The following is a 14372-nucleotide window of genomic DNA, read 5'->3' on the forward strand; positions in this document are numbered from 1 at the left end:
ACCCGACAGTTGTAGCCCATCTCCCGGATGCGTCTGAATGTGGTGATTTTTGAAGCTGTGACTCCCGCCTCATTTCACTCTTTCTGGATCTCTGCCAGATTCTTGAATCTTCCTTGTTTGATAATCCGCTGAAGCCCACGGTCATCTCTTCTTCTGCCACATTTTGCCCTTCCTCTAGACTTTCCATTGATATGCTTGGACACAGCACTCTGTGAACAACCAGCCTCCTGAGCTATGAACTTTTGTGGCTTACCCGTCCTATGGAGGGTATCAATGATGGTCTTCTGGCCAGTTGTCATGTCTGCAGTCTTCCCCATATTGAACCCAACTGAGACAATTGAACCAAACTGAAGCAATTTAATGACACCTGGGGAAGCCTGTGCAGGTGATTTGAGTTTAGTAGATGATTAGTGTGTGACACTCAGTTTAAAACATTCATGCCCTGCAAAATTTGGGCTGATTTCTTCACAGTATTCAAATTTTTTGAATTCCTGTTTTCGTGGGTTTAATGAGCTGGAAGCCCAAATTACGTAAAAGTAAACAAACACTTGAAATCGTTTAAATTGTGGGCCCTGAATCTATAATCTATGAAAGTTTAACTTTTTGAATGGAATTATGGAAATTAAACAACTTTTCCATGACATTCTAATTTTTTGGAAAGGGTCTGTATGTATGTATATATATATATATATATATATATATATATATATATACACACACACACACACACACACACACACACACACACACACACACACACACACACACACACACTATATAAATCAATGCTATATTGAATTGCAATATATGAACTAATACATTTCTATGGCAACAATTTTAATTACCACTTTTATTGGTAATTATTCAACTTTCATTTTTTAACATTTGTATTGTAACTTTGTCTTGCACTTTACATCGTGCTTGTTTTATCAAATTGTGGGATTAAATAAAATCCATTAACTAAATCCCATGATTTAACAAACATTTGGAATTTTAACAAGTACATTAAATGGGCAAAAGAAATCTGCATAATTGGCATTTGTTTTACGCCCTAAACACGCTGCTCGTGCCCAGGCAGAACTCCAATCAAGAACCAATTAATCAATTAACCAAACAAACATGGACCGCCATGTGCCTATACTGTATGTGCATAAACGATTGGCGGAATTCTTACTTTCACAACCCAAGCAAACAATTCCAGCAAGCACACGCTTTCACTTCATTCACATTCCTGACAATTCCCAAATGATGAGGCGCACGTCATCTGCGGCCGTCTAACCAAAGAAAAGTCAAGCCGTGCGCAGCGCAGGCACATCCAACCACAGCAGTAACAAGCAAGATCTTTCCGTTCCTTACCGGCTGCCTCTTCAGACTTGTAGCTCCAGATTGCACAAAGTTTGGTGGTAAAGCTCCGATTACACCAAATCACCGCACCTGTGCAGCCTTGCCTGCTCGAAAGGTGCGCTGGTGACTCACCAACTTCCTGTTCTAGTCTGACCTTCAGAAGCATATTTTCATCACCAACTTTATCAAAATAGTTTTAATAAACTATTAAATTAAACTAACGGAAATCTGCTATTTACTTACTTGAGGGCCTAAGGCTATAAATATTTTTTTTCTTTTCCCCCTCTCTCGGCTTTTTTAAAGTTATTATTTTTCTTTTGTTTTTAATGCATTTAAAATAAAGTATTTTGCTTTTTAGCTGTCTCATGAATTGATTTATTCTCGCTACCACGTTTAACTACAGTTTGACTCGACAGTGACACAGCACACATGTAGAGTCTGCCGATTGGCTTGGAAAGGCCTTTATTGGCTTGCCCCCCACCTGATACTAATCGGTGGCCGATTGATTGGAGCATCCCTAATTTCCATGCATCTTGTCACGATGAAAGTGAATCATCGTCGCCAGGATATACATGCTCGCAAGATTTTGTGCGTTTTCGAGTATCTTAAAGCCCTCAAAAAGCTGACTTTAGTTGCCGGAATAATAATAACCCTTTTATGTGGTCCAATTCATCAAGTCCCAGTCCGCTGTCTTCTCATTACTACAAAAAGTGCCTGCTTCATGGAAAAGTGCAATTTTGGGGGGAATTTTGCCCAGAATCCACAATCTTTAGGTGAGACACGAACACATGTCTTTCTCTTGTCCGTGCCTTCTAAAGATAGAAAAGTGCTAGCATGAGGCAGCTAACAGTGCAATGTAATTGGATTCACTTAGTCTGCCTGTATTCAAAGGTTTAGCGCGTTTCTATGCATGCTGTGAGTGTGTAGTAACAGGTGCATTTCTGATGACATGGAATACTTGGAGTACTTTGGGAACTTCCTTCCTGGGTGCTTTGATTTCACATAGCAACATAGAAAGGACGTCAAAAACAACAACACAGCTCCAATATGTAGCGTTACCTTTGGCTAGTGTGTGGTGAAGCTAGTCGCTAGCCGGCTAGTAGCTAGCCGCTTTGGTGTGGCGAGGTGTCACTACGCAGGTAAGGTAGTTCTTGGGCGTAACAATGTTCCATTCCATTTTCCTCCGCTTATCCGGGTCCAGGTCGCGGGGGCAGCAGTCTCAGTAGGGAAGCCCAGACTTCCCGGTCCCCGACCACCTCCTCCAGCTCCACCGGGAGGAGTCCAAGGCGTTCCCAGGCCAGCTGTGAGACATAATCCCTCCAGCGTGTCCTAGGTCTTCCCCGGGGCCTTCTCCCGGCTGGGCATGCCCGAAACACCTCACCAGGGAAGCGTCCGGGAGGCATCCGGACTAGATGCCCGAGCCACCTCATCTGGCTCCTCTCGATGTGAAGGAGCAGCGGCTCTACTCTGAGCTCCTCCTGGATAACCGAGCTCCTCACCCTGTCTCTTAGGGTGAGTCCCGCTACCCTACGAAGAAAACTCATTTCAGCCGCTTGTATCCGCGATCTCGTTCTTTCGGTCATGACCCAAAGCTCATGACCATAGGTGAGGGTGGGAACATAGATCGAACGGTAAATTGAGAGCTTTGCCTTCCGGCTCAGCTCTCTCTTCACCACGACGGTCAGGTACAGCGACCGCATTACTGCAGACGCTGCGCCGATCCGCCTATCGACCTCACGCTCCAACCTTCCCTCACTCGTGAACAAGACCCCGAGATACTTGAACTCCTCCACCTGGGGCAGGACCTCATTTCCAACCTGGAGGGAGCAATCCACCCTTTTCCGACTGAGAACCATGGCCTCGGATTTGGAGGTGCTGAGTCTCATCCCAGAAGCTTCACACTCAGATGCAAACCGTCCCAGTAAACGCTGCAGGTCACAGCCCGATGAGGCCATCAGGACCACATTGTCTGCAAATAGCAGAGATGAGATCCTAGTGCCCCCAAACTGGACTCCCTCGACACCTTGGCTGCGTCTAGAAATTCTGTCCATGAAAATTATAAACAGAATCGGTGACAAAGGGCAGCCTTGGCAGAGGCCAACGTTAACCGGAAACAGGCTTGACAGGCTTTACCCTCCAGGACCCTTGCAAGGGTGTAGAGCTGGTCCAGTGTTCCGCGACCAGGACGAAAACCACATTGCACCTCCTGTAACCGAGGTTCGATTAACGGTCGTACCCTTCTTTCCAGCACCCTGGAATAGACTTTCCCAGGGAGGCTGAGGAGTGTGATCCCCCTATAGTTGGAACACACCCTCCGGTCACCCTTCTTGAAAAGGGGGACCACCACCCCAGTCTGCCAATCCAGAGGTACTGTTCCCGACTTCCACGCAATGTTGAAGAGACGTGTCAGCCAAGACAGTCCCGCAACATCCAGAGCCTTGAGGAATTCAGGGCGAAACTCGTCCACCCCCGGAGCTTTGCCACTGGGGAGCATTTTGACTACCCCAGATACCTCAGCCACGGTGATGGAACTGTCCGCGTTCGTATCCTCAGTTTCTGCTTCCTCTATGGAAGGTATGTCAGTGGGATTGAGAAGGGCCTCAAAGTATTCCTTCCACTGCCCAACTATATCCTCAGTCGAGGTCAGCAGGCCCCCATCTCCACTGTAAACAGTGTGGACCGGGCACTGCTTCCCCTTTCTGAGGCCAGAACCTTCGAGGCCGACCGAAAGTCGTGTTCCATGGCCTCACCGAACTCCTCCCACATCCGAGTTTTTGCCTCGACCACCGCCAAAGCCGTGTGCCGCTTGGCCTGCCGGTACACGTCAGCTGCTTCAGGAGTCCCACAAGCCCACAATGATGAGCCACAAGCGTAACAATGTTCATAACAGTAATAATAACAATGTGCTTCATGTGCAGATCACATGATGGAAATGAAGCCTTGTTGGTTTGGTTTCATTTTATTTGAACATGCAAGAACATGCATGGATTGTTGGTGCTTTTAGGAGGCTTTTCAGAAGGTGGAATGGGTGCTGCCTCTTTTTATCTGTTTTTGTATGTTTGGAAGGCACAGAGAAGAGAAAGACGTGTTCATATCTCACATAAGGATTGTGGCTGATGGGCAACCTTTCCCCAAAAAGTGCACTTTTCCTTCAAGGTGACCTTGATGGTCACCACACGGTCAACCACTTTTGTCAACATCAAATTTGAGACCCGAAGGGGTCATTTCTATGAAAAATGGATCCATTTATGTTGGCATGTTGTAGTATTGTCAGCTTCATCATTAAAAAACACAGCTGCAACATACAGTGCCCTCCAGAAGTATTGGGACAGTGAGGTCAATTCTTTTATTTTGTCTGGAAACTGAAAACATTTGGCTTTGACATCAAGAAACAAAGATGACATTCCAGGTTACCAAGCATTTAACTTAGATGGTAGCACCTTTTAGTTGGCCCCGCCCGTTTTTCATGTGAGCAAAAGAATTGCAAGATGTGAGCGACAAGTGTGTCCTGTCACAGGATTTCATCAAAAAATAACACAGAATGTCTGCATCAGTGTCAGCTTGGGTAGGATAAGTTTTGTGTAAACTAGACTGCATTTAGAGGTGAAAACAACATGAAAAGCAGAGAGCTGTCTATGAGGAAAAACAAGCAATTGTGAACGTGAGAGAAGATGGAAAATGAAAGAGAAGCACTGCACAAACATCGCTCTCAGACTAACAACTTGTGTTTTCTGGAAAAAATCTTAGTTTTGGTCAAAGAAAACAAAATGTGACCAAAAAGCCACAAATTTGCAGGACGGCAAATGTCCACTGCAACTAGGGATACTCCGATCGGGGTTTTATGCTGCCGATTCCAATACCGATCACCCAGGACTGAAATTGGGCGATACCAATACAGATGACATGGATTAATTATGCATTTTTCAGTGTATTTATGATAAGCGCTATTGGCTACGTGCTATGAAACAATGTCATCAAATCATTTAGACAAAAACACGTATCACTGGTGAAGCTTCCTTCTTTAAGGAGACCTTGGACGTGAGAGGACATTGGTGGAGCTCCAGCAGGACTTCCAGGTGGCACATAGGTGGACTCCAAGCGAGAGAGCACTCGGCTGCTCATCTCGCCCAATGAATTTAATTCTTTTGGGGTTATTAGCTTAGCCTTGTGACGTTGTGGCCAGCATGAAGGCAAAAGAATACTTTAATGATATTTTACAATGATGGAACATACAACAATGCTACGACGACGCCTCACGCTAAATCATCCAAAACACAAACTGACAGCAGGTGCCAGAGAACAGAAAGGTAAAACAGGAGGAAGCCAGGGCGGAAACAAACGTAAATAATTCAAAATAAAAGGCATGGAAACCAGAAGTAAAGGCCTGAAAGAACATAAACCAAACAGTCATCGTGAAACGTACGCGTGAGTGTAGTCCAGTGTTTTGGTTGCGCTAGCTGGCGTCTGACCGATGATCACACCGTAATCCTGTGTTTGCTCTTCCAATGCCGTATTAAAGCAAAGCTTTTTAACGTGCCACCTCCGCAAGGTACAGCAGTTTTCGTGGCATGTGTTGGTAGTTAAGTTCCACACGGCAGACATGATGTTTTGTTTTGGAAAGCCTACAGGCTGTGAAGGAAAGTGGGAGGAGCACGTTAGCTAAGGCAAGACACTACACTACACCAAAGGACCGCTGCGGCCGCAGGTGATCGACGTTGAAAGGCATTTGTCGGCAATCAGAGCATCCCTAACTGTAACAAGAAGAAGAAGAAGAACAAGAAACACTTTCAGGAGGGTGCTTTAGTCACCAATACCACAAAGCTGACATGTACTTCATAGCTTCGCAAATCTTCACCCACACTGGATTGGTAGTGGCCGCCCACACCCTTCAATTTCTCTCAATGCAGCCCTCAGGACCCCCCCACCCTAAATTCAAGCACAGACACAAGGAAGGAAACAAAGAAAAAGCAGCCACTTTTCTTCAAGTAACCCAACCTCATCACAACCTCCATGTCTCCTTCCACCCATTGATCTCCTTTCAAGGTGCTTCCTAAAAGAGGGGGGGGCATGCACACTGTACTACTGTACGGGGACCACTGCTGTTTCATCACTGGAATGCAATTTGACCCCAGCCTCTTTTGATTCAAATCTCTCCCATGAATCACCAGTAAGTTCCTAAGCTAATGAGGCAGGAGTCACGTGACTTACCGACCACCAACCAAAAATGCTGACTCTCATTTTGTTTCCCAAAAGCTGCCGTGTCCTTTGTGCAGGGAAAGACGCACCCGCTGCATCCCATCACCTGACATCAAGACTGGCGTCATTCCACCCCCCCAAATTAGCTAACATCTGAATGGAGTTTGGTCCCGTTCAGTCCACAACCATCGCAGCTACGTCACACACCCCCACCACACACCCCCATCACACAGCACCATCACACAGCACCATCACACCGCACCATCACACACACCCCCATCACACAGCACCATCAGACACCCCCATCACACACCCCATCACACAGCACCATCACACAGCACCACCACACACCCCCATCACACAGCACCATCAGACACCCCCATCACACACCCCCATCACACAGCACCATCACATAGCACCATCACACACCCCCATCACACAGCACCATCACACACCCCCATCACACACCCCCATCACACAGCACCATCACACAGCACCATCACACACCCCCATCACACAGCACCATCAGACACCCCTATCACACACCCCTATCACACAGCACCATCACACAGCACCATCACACACCCCCATCACACAGCACCATCACACACACCCATCACACACCCCCATCACAGAGCACCATCACACACTCCCATCACACACCCCATCACACACACCCATCACACACCCCCATCACACACCCCCATCACACACTCCCATCACACACCCCCATCACACAGCACCATCACACACCCCATCACACAGCACCATCACACAGCACCATCACACACACCCATCATACACCCCCATCACACACCCTCATCACACACCCCCATCACACAGCACCATCACACACACCCATCACACCCCCATCACACAGCACCATCACACACACCCATCATACACACCCATCACACACCCCCATCACACAGCACCATCACACAGCACCATCATCTCCTGCAGTCATGCAACATGCAGCACTGGAGGCCGCATTTCACTTCAATAATTTGACTAAATGTCTAAGAGGAACAGTGTTAGTGCACTTCAACTCTACACTAAGTGTCTAATAGTGCACTTAAATTGTACAGTAATTTTCCAAAAACAGAAAAAGTGCTATTGTGATATTCAGTATTGTAAGGATACAAACAAAGCATCCATTCTTTTCACCCTCCCAAACTGTTTATATATAAGACATACAGTATACAGTATGTTTATGTTGCTAAAAGATGATATATGTTAGTACAGTATATAAGACATACTGTATATGTTTATGTTGCTAAAAGATGACATATGCTAGTACAGGCGTAGTTTAATTAATTTAATTTTGGTGTGAAATTCGCTCATATTAATGATCAATGAGTGGATTTTTAAAAGACATGGATATCATAAATTGAATTAGTTACTGTAGATGACAAATGAATATGGCTATATATGGCTATATAATAATTCATAATTGTTATGATTAAATATATGTGTTCTGAATGTGCTAAACTCCTGTTTCAATGCACAGAATAATGCCGCCTGCATGGACCAGCTCCGCTCGAGGACAAATAGTTGCGCTCCAAATGATATTTTATAAAAGTATTTATGTGCAAAGTTTATAAGATGGCAGTAGTTTGTAATAAGCCAACAAAACATAAATTGTAATCAGTGAAAATAAAAAAAAATCATAGCACATTTTGAAAAATAAAGGTCATTGAAACGGGAGTCAAGCAGCTGTCAGTCTTAGTCAGCATGTTGGCCTTTTTCGCTCAACAGCACCTCTGCTGGCTGCAGACGAGTACTGCGCTCACTTGATTCCATTCACTATTCATCTCCATTTACCCGAAGTGTCCACTATTACAGCCACGCCTTTTTCCATCTTGCTATGAACCAATGACTTGTTTTGCTGCAGTGACTGCTAAGAATGGAACCACGCTTCTATAATTAACTTGCTGACCAATGATGACTTCCGTCATCTTATATTATTATATTTATTTGATATGTATTCTATTTACATTTGTTATGTTTGATGGCGCTATCTAGAGGAGGAAAAGAGTGCTGCAGCTAGAGTATCTCAAGTTCATTCACTCAACATTTTACAGCAGGAAGATGTTCTAGCAAGGCGTGATGTTGCGAACTGCAGGTTTTGCAAGCACGAGCCTGTGTACTGCATGACTTCCATTGTTTTTGTGATGTCCAAGTGGATTTAAAATGCATTGAATAATTGCTAGAGGCATGTTGTAGCGCTGTGGCCATTGGTAAGCCGTGCCGATGGTCTTGTGTGATGTGTCAACGTCAATTTAAAAATGATCTACCGTACTTGCTATGGGAAAATGTCTTCAGCATCAGCGTTTCATGAAGCGTTGGTTGGGTACTCCAACTGCGCTTCATTCATGTCATGAACGTCTGCATGCACTTTTTTACCACACTGCTGTATTTTACTTAAGGAAATCCAAGCAAACAGGCGGCCCCTCAGGCAGTGTCCAGCATCCCGGATCGTATGGCTGCCAAATCCTAAGGAGGCCTCACATCACCTTGTGTGTACTGTACACGCTACATGTGCCATCATTTCATTCATTCACGCATGCATGGCACGCTGACCGCACGCCTGCTTCGGAGCATCAGCAGATTCTCCCAAGCATACGTGACAACACGAGACATTAGTCCGCCTCCCACCCACCCGCGTGCAGGTTGATGAGCACATTTGTCATCCTGTGTTGGTATGGAACGCCTGCTGCAGTGTGGGACGGTATGCTGCTATAGGATGCCAAGAAGTCAGATCCCCTCCCCAAAGTAAAGATGCACCTTGTGGGGAAAAGGGTGCAAAGAAGATGGCCTGCTTGTGGATTATTCTTATTAGGATGATAACAAGCCACAAGTTTGATGAGACTTTCTATCTGCGTATGTCTTCCTAAACAAGGCAGGCCAACACCCCAAAATAACATGCTGACTCTCGGCTTTCCCCCCCCCCACCCCGTGAAAAACATCTCATCACAACATCACAAATTTCTTTCCGCCGCGTTCTTCGACGCAGATGCGTGCAAAGATCTCGTATAGTCGGGTGTCGCGTGTCCCCACCGTGGGAGCAGCGCGCTGCGGCACTGGGACGCAGTCGGCGGGCAAAGTGGGACTGCGACCCGCGCGGCGAAGCAAACGATGACACAAAGCAGGAAGCGTCTTACTTACTTTGCCAAAGCGCCTCTAGCAAGAATCCACGCGGCGTCCGGAGGAGTGCGGATGTAGAAAAGAGTGTGGACAAACTGCGGCTGTCGCCATATTGCTGCTGCTGCTGCTGCCGCCGCCGCTGCTGCCGCTGCCGCTATCTTGGCTCCGCGAGCGCGCGGCTGCCCTGCATAATTGATGACTCGGAGCAAATTGTTAGGGAGTGTCAGCAAATGCCTGCAGTCAGAAGAACGGACAAGTGACCGCAGCGACGCCAGCAAAAACACAAATAAATGTTCGGCCTAAATAACTGGCAATTGGGAAGGGAAGCGTTCATTGCTTTTTGTCACCTCTGACGGTGAAAGTCCCAGATAAAGGCTCGCCTTCACGTGCTTCTACTTTACTCGGCACCGGATGTGGAAGGTCCCTTAGTGGGTGCCGTATAGGAGAAATGTCATAGAGTGCAACTCTGCAGTAAGACGGGGGGGGGGGAGCCGGAGCACCAGATGGCGCTCTTTTTCATTCATACAAGTCAAGTCCATTTTATATTTCATACAGAGGAGGCCTAAATAAACTTGGTGGGGGACAAGTCTCAAGTAAAGACGTTTGAGTCCAAGTCAAGTCCCAAGTCTTTCATCCCAAGTCTCAAGTAAAGATGTGCAAGTCCAAGTCAATTCTCTAGTCCAGACAAGACCCATGCAGTCAAATCCCAAGTCATCGGCTTGAAATGTTGAAGTCTGTCCAAGTCATAAGCAGTTTAGTGTTTCCAAAATAAAATACCATTTCAAGATTAAAGATTCAAGAGAGTTTTATTGTCATGTGCATGGTAAAACAGCAGTTATACCATGCAATGAAAATCTTATTCTGTTCATTCTCCCAAGAAAAGAAAGAAAACACAAGAAAGAATAAGAACATAAGAAACATACATAAATACCAATAAATTAAGCAACAAAAACAGAAGAGACATTAATACAAATAAATAATACAAATAAATAAATAAATAAAGTGCTATGAGTGTGTGCGTGTGTTGCGTGTTGCGTGTGTGAGTGCTTCGTTGAGAAGTCTGATGGCCTGTGGGTAAAAGCTGTTTGCCAGCCTTGTGGTCCTGGACTTCAAACTCCTGTAGCGTCTGCCTGACGGTAGGAGTGTGAATAATGAGTGTTGTGGATGTGTTCTGCATAGGACTCTAGTTTTATAAATGTCTTGCAGTGAGGGGAGGGCTGCCCCAACAATGTTCTGTGAGGTCTTGATCACCCGCTGGAGTGCCTTCCTGTCACGTGTTGTACAGTTACCGTACCAAACAGTGATGGAGGCTGTAAGGACACTTTCCATAGTGCATCTGTAGAAGCAACTCAGGATTGTGGTGGACATGCCAAATTTCCTCAGTCTTCTCAGGAAGTACAGTCTCCTTTGGGACTTCTTCATAATTTGTTGGGTGTTGTGAGACCAGATGAGGTCCTCGCTGATGTGTGTGCCAAGGAACTTGAAGGTTTTCACCCTCTCCACCTCAGTCTCATCAATAAACAGGGGTCTATGCGGCTCCTTTTCCCTTGTTCTTGGGTCAATGATCATCTCTTTGGTCTTATCTGTATTGAGAAGGAGATTGTTATCACGACACCAAGCTATGAGGTCCACCACCTCTCTTCTGTATGATGTTTCAACACCACCAGTGATCAGTCCGATGACTGTAGTGTCATCCGCAAATTTAATGATGCTGGTGTTATTCTGGGAGGCCACGCAATCGTAGGTGAAGAGCGTGTAGAGGAGCACACACCCCTGTGGGGTCCCAGTGCTCACAATTCTTGAGCTGGATGTGCGATTGTGGACTCTGACTGACTGGGGCCTGCCTGTGAGAAAGTTAAACACCCAGTTACAGAGGGAGGGAGACAGGCCATGTGTGAGGAGCTTGTTTGTGAGTTTGTGGGGGCTGACTGTATTAAAAGCAGAGCTATAGTCTATAAATAGCATTCTGACGTATGTGTCCTGGCCCTGTAGGTGAGAAAGGGCTGTGTGGATGGCAGTGTTGACTGCATCATCCGTGGACCGGTTCTGGCGATATGCAAACTGTAGAGGGTCCACAGTTGCCGCCGGGATGCTCTTTTTGATGTGGGTCATGACTAATCTTTCAAAGCACTTCATAACAATAGGAGTGAGTGCTATAGGGCGATAGTCATTCAAACAGGTCACGTTGCTCTTCTTGGGTACGGGCACTATGGTGGTGGACTTAAAGCAGGTCGGTACAGATGCTTGTGCAAGCGACAGGTTAAATATGTCAGCAAGCACATCAGCTAGCTCTGATGAGCAAACCCGAAGTGCACGTCCTGAGATGTTGTCTGGGCCTGCTGCTTTTCGTGGGTTTGTTTTGTTTAGAACCCTGCGCACATCAGCTGATGTCACCATGAGAGGTGAGTCCTGTGTGCTCCCCAAGTCCAGCCACCCTCTCTGCTCATCAGGAGTTTGGGAGTCAAAGCGGGCATAGAACTCGTTCAGCTCATCAGGAAGTGTGGTATGGCTGGACGTGGCTACGCTACTCCGCTGTCGATAGTCTGTGATGTGCTGGAGCCCCGCCCACATGCGCCGAGGGTCTGAGGTGGAATAGTAGCCCTCCAGCTTCTGTCTGTACTGTCTTTTGGCCTCTCATATGGACCTCCTCAGGTCATATCTGGCCTTTTTGTAGTCATCAGCGGTGCCCATAACAAATGCAGTCGAACGAGCACGTAGCTTAGCCCTTACATCACAGTTCATCCACTGTTTTTGATTAGGGTATTTTTTGTAATACTTGGTGGTGGTAACAGTCTCTATACATGAGCTAATGTAGCCAGTAACAGCAGAAGCATATTCATCCAAATCAACAGTACAATCTTCCCTCCCCGCTGCAGTTTTAAACACATCCCAGTTTGTGCAGCCAAAGCAGTCCTGAAGTACTTGATCAGTTTCTTCATTCCACACTTTAACTGCTGTACTTACAGGGGGAGCTTGTTTAAGAAGTTGTCTGTATGTTGGATAAAGGAATATAGAGATGTGGTCAGCCTTTCCAAAGTGGGGTCTTGGAACAGCCTTCAAAGCACCTTTCATGTTGCTGTAGACTTGGTCCAGGATGTTATTTTCCCTTGTGGGAAAGCGCACATGCTGGTAATATTTGGGGAGGACAGTCCTGAGGTTACAGTGGTTGAAATCGCCAGATATAATGAATACAGCGTCTGGGTGTTTGGTCTCGTGTTTATCAATGATGTCATGCAGGAGGCCTAGTGCGTTAGCGGTGTTAGCTCGTGGTGGGATGTAAACAGCAGTTAAATACACAGCGCTAAACTCATAGGCAAATAAAAAGGTCTGCATTTCACCATCAGCAGCTCAATGCCCTGCGAGCAGTGCTTTTCCATCGTCTGTACGTCTGTGCACCACCGTTTGTTTACGTAAACACAGACGCGGCCACCTCTGTGTTTACCAGACGCTAAAGTCCGATCTCCCCGGTAAGCAGCAAATGATTCCAACTGGATCGTCGAGTCCGGTATATCCTCCGTCAGCCAGGTTTCTGTGAAGGTGAGCACACAGCATTCCCTGATCTCACGATGAGCTGTAATCCTTGCTCTTAGTTCGTCCATCTTGTTTTCAAGGGAGCGGACGTTGGCTAGCAGCAGGCTTGGTAGCGGTGGCCTAGTCGCTCTAGCTTTTAGCCTAGCATGCAGGCCAGCCTGCTTGCCTCGTTTACGCCTCGGATGCTTTGCTCGCCGGGTATTCAGCACACCAGGCCCGCAGGCTGCTGCGTTCTCCCGGCGCAGAAGAAAGGCAAAGTCTGAGAGGCTAAATGAAAGTTCATGGTGGACCCTGCCTATGTTCAAAAGTGTCTCTCTGTTGTAATGTATTGCGTGAGTGTGTTGAATGTCCAAAATGAACAATAAAATAGCAAAAAATAGAAAAACACGGGAGAGTGTCACAGAGACGTCTGCCACGGAGGGCGCCATCTTTGATATCTGGAGGCTGGCGACTTCTCTGAAGTGAAATTGAGACATGCACACATCGTAAAGTAGACTTACACGGGAAGAGGCCATCTCAGGACTCGTCCATGCTGCTTTTATTCATCACAGCACATTCTTATGAGTAATATCATTACAACTCCCTGGAAGGCCATTTTATCAATCTGTATACACTGTAGCCACAAAATTAGCAGATTTTTGGTCCCAAATAATGTACTAGAAGTTTTTTTCTGGAAATATAGGCCGTTCACATCACATTCCCCCTACGCCTGTAAGCACTGATAAGTGATACAGCTAAAATGTACAGCACACGTCTTTATGCTTCACTCATGTTTCTTCACCAAGCGTTGAGATGTCACATTTTGTTTGGTGGTCCTTGAACGCACCATAGTTACACAGTGACCCATTCCACATGTTGTCACATGATCATTCGTTAGTGGTGAGTACCTATACATTGTATTCTTTAAAAGCCTTTAGTAAGTGTGGAATGGGAGGAGTTTGGAGGGGGAGGGGCGAGCCGTTTGTTAAAAAAAGACATTTTATTTTTATAGGCGTTTTGATTACTTGTCGATCTTTGACATTCGCTGGTAGAAAATACCTCCAGTGAAAAACAGGATCTACTGTAGGTCTTCATAGGGCGAGGAAGCATATTTGGTTAGTCAAAGGGGACACCAAAGAACCATGTGACATCCCCCAGCCAATCAGCAAAGATAA

At 46.2% G+C, this 14372-nt stretch overlaps 1 protein-coding gene across 6 annotated transcripts in view; it reads right to left on the reverse strand.

Moving 5' to 3' along the window:
• scn8ab (sodium channel, voltage gated, type VIII, alpha subunit b) overlaps nucleotides 1-10041 on the reverse strand; it is an 83896-nt gene extending 73855 nt beyond the window's left edge. For 5 of the 6 annotated variants that reach the window (XM_054785577.1, XM_054785575.1, XM_054785572.1 and 2 more), the window contains exon 1: nucleotides 9709-10041. The gene's annotated coding sequence lies outside the window, so the exon portion shown is untranslated. The remainder of the gene's footprint in view (nucleotides 1-9708) is intronic. The other variant, XM_054785574.1, reaches the window with a different exon arrangement.
• Nucleotides 10042-14372: the final 4331 nt, after the last annotated feature.

The sequence above is a fragment of the Dunckerocampus dactyliophorus genome, chromosome 8, assembly GCF_027744805.1.
Source record: "Dunckerocampus dactyliophorus isolate RoL2022-P2 chromosome 8, RoL_Ddac_1.1, whole genome shotgun sequence".
NCBI lineage: Eukaryota > Metazoa > Chordata > Actinopteri > Syngnathiformes > Syngnathidae > Dunckerocampus > Dunckerocampus dactyliophorus.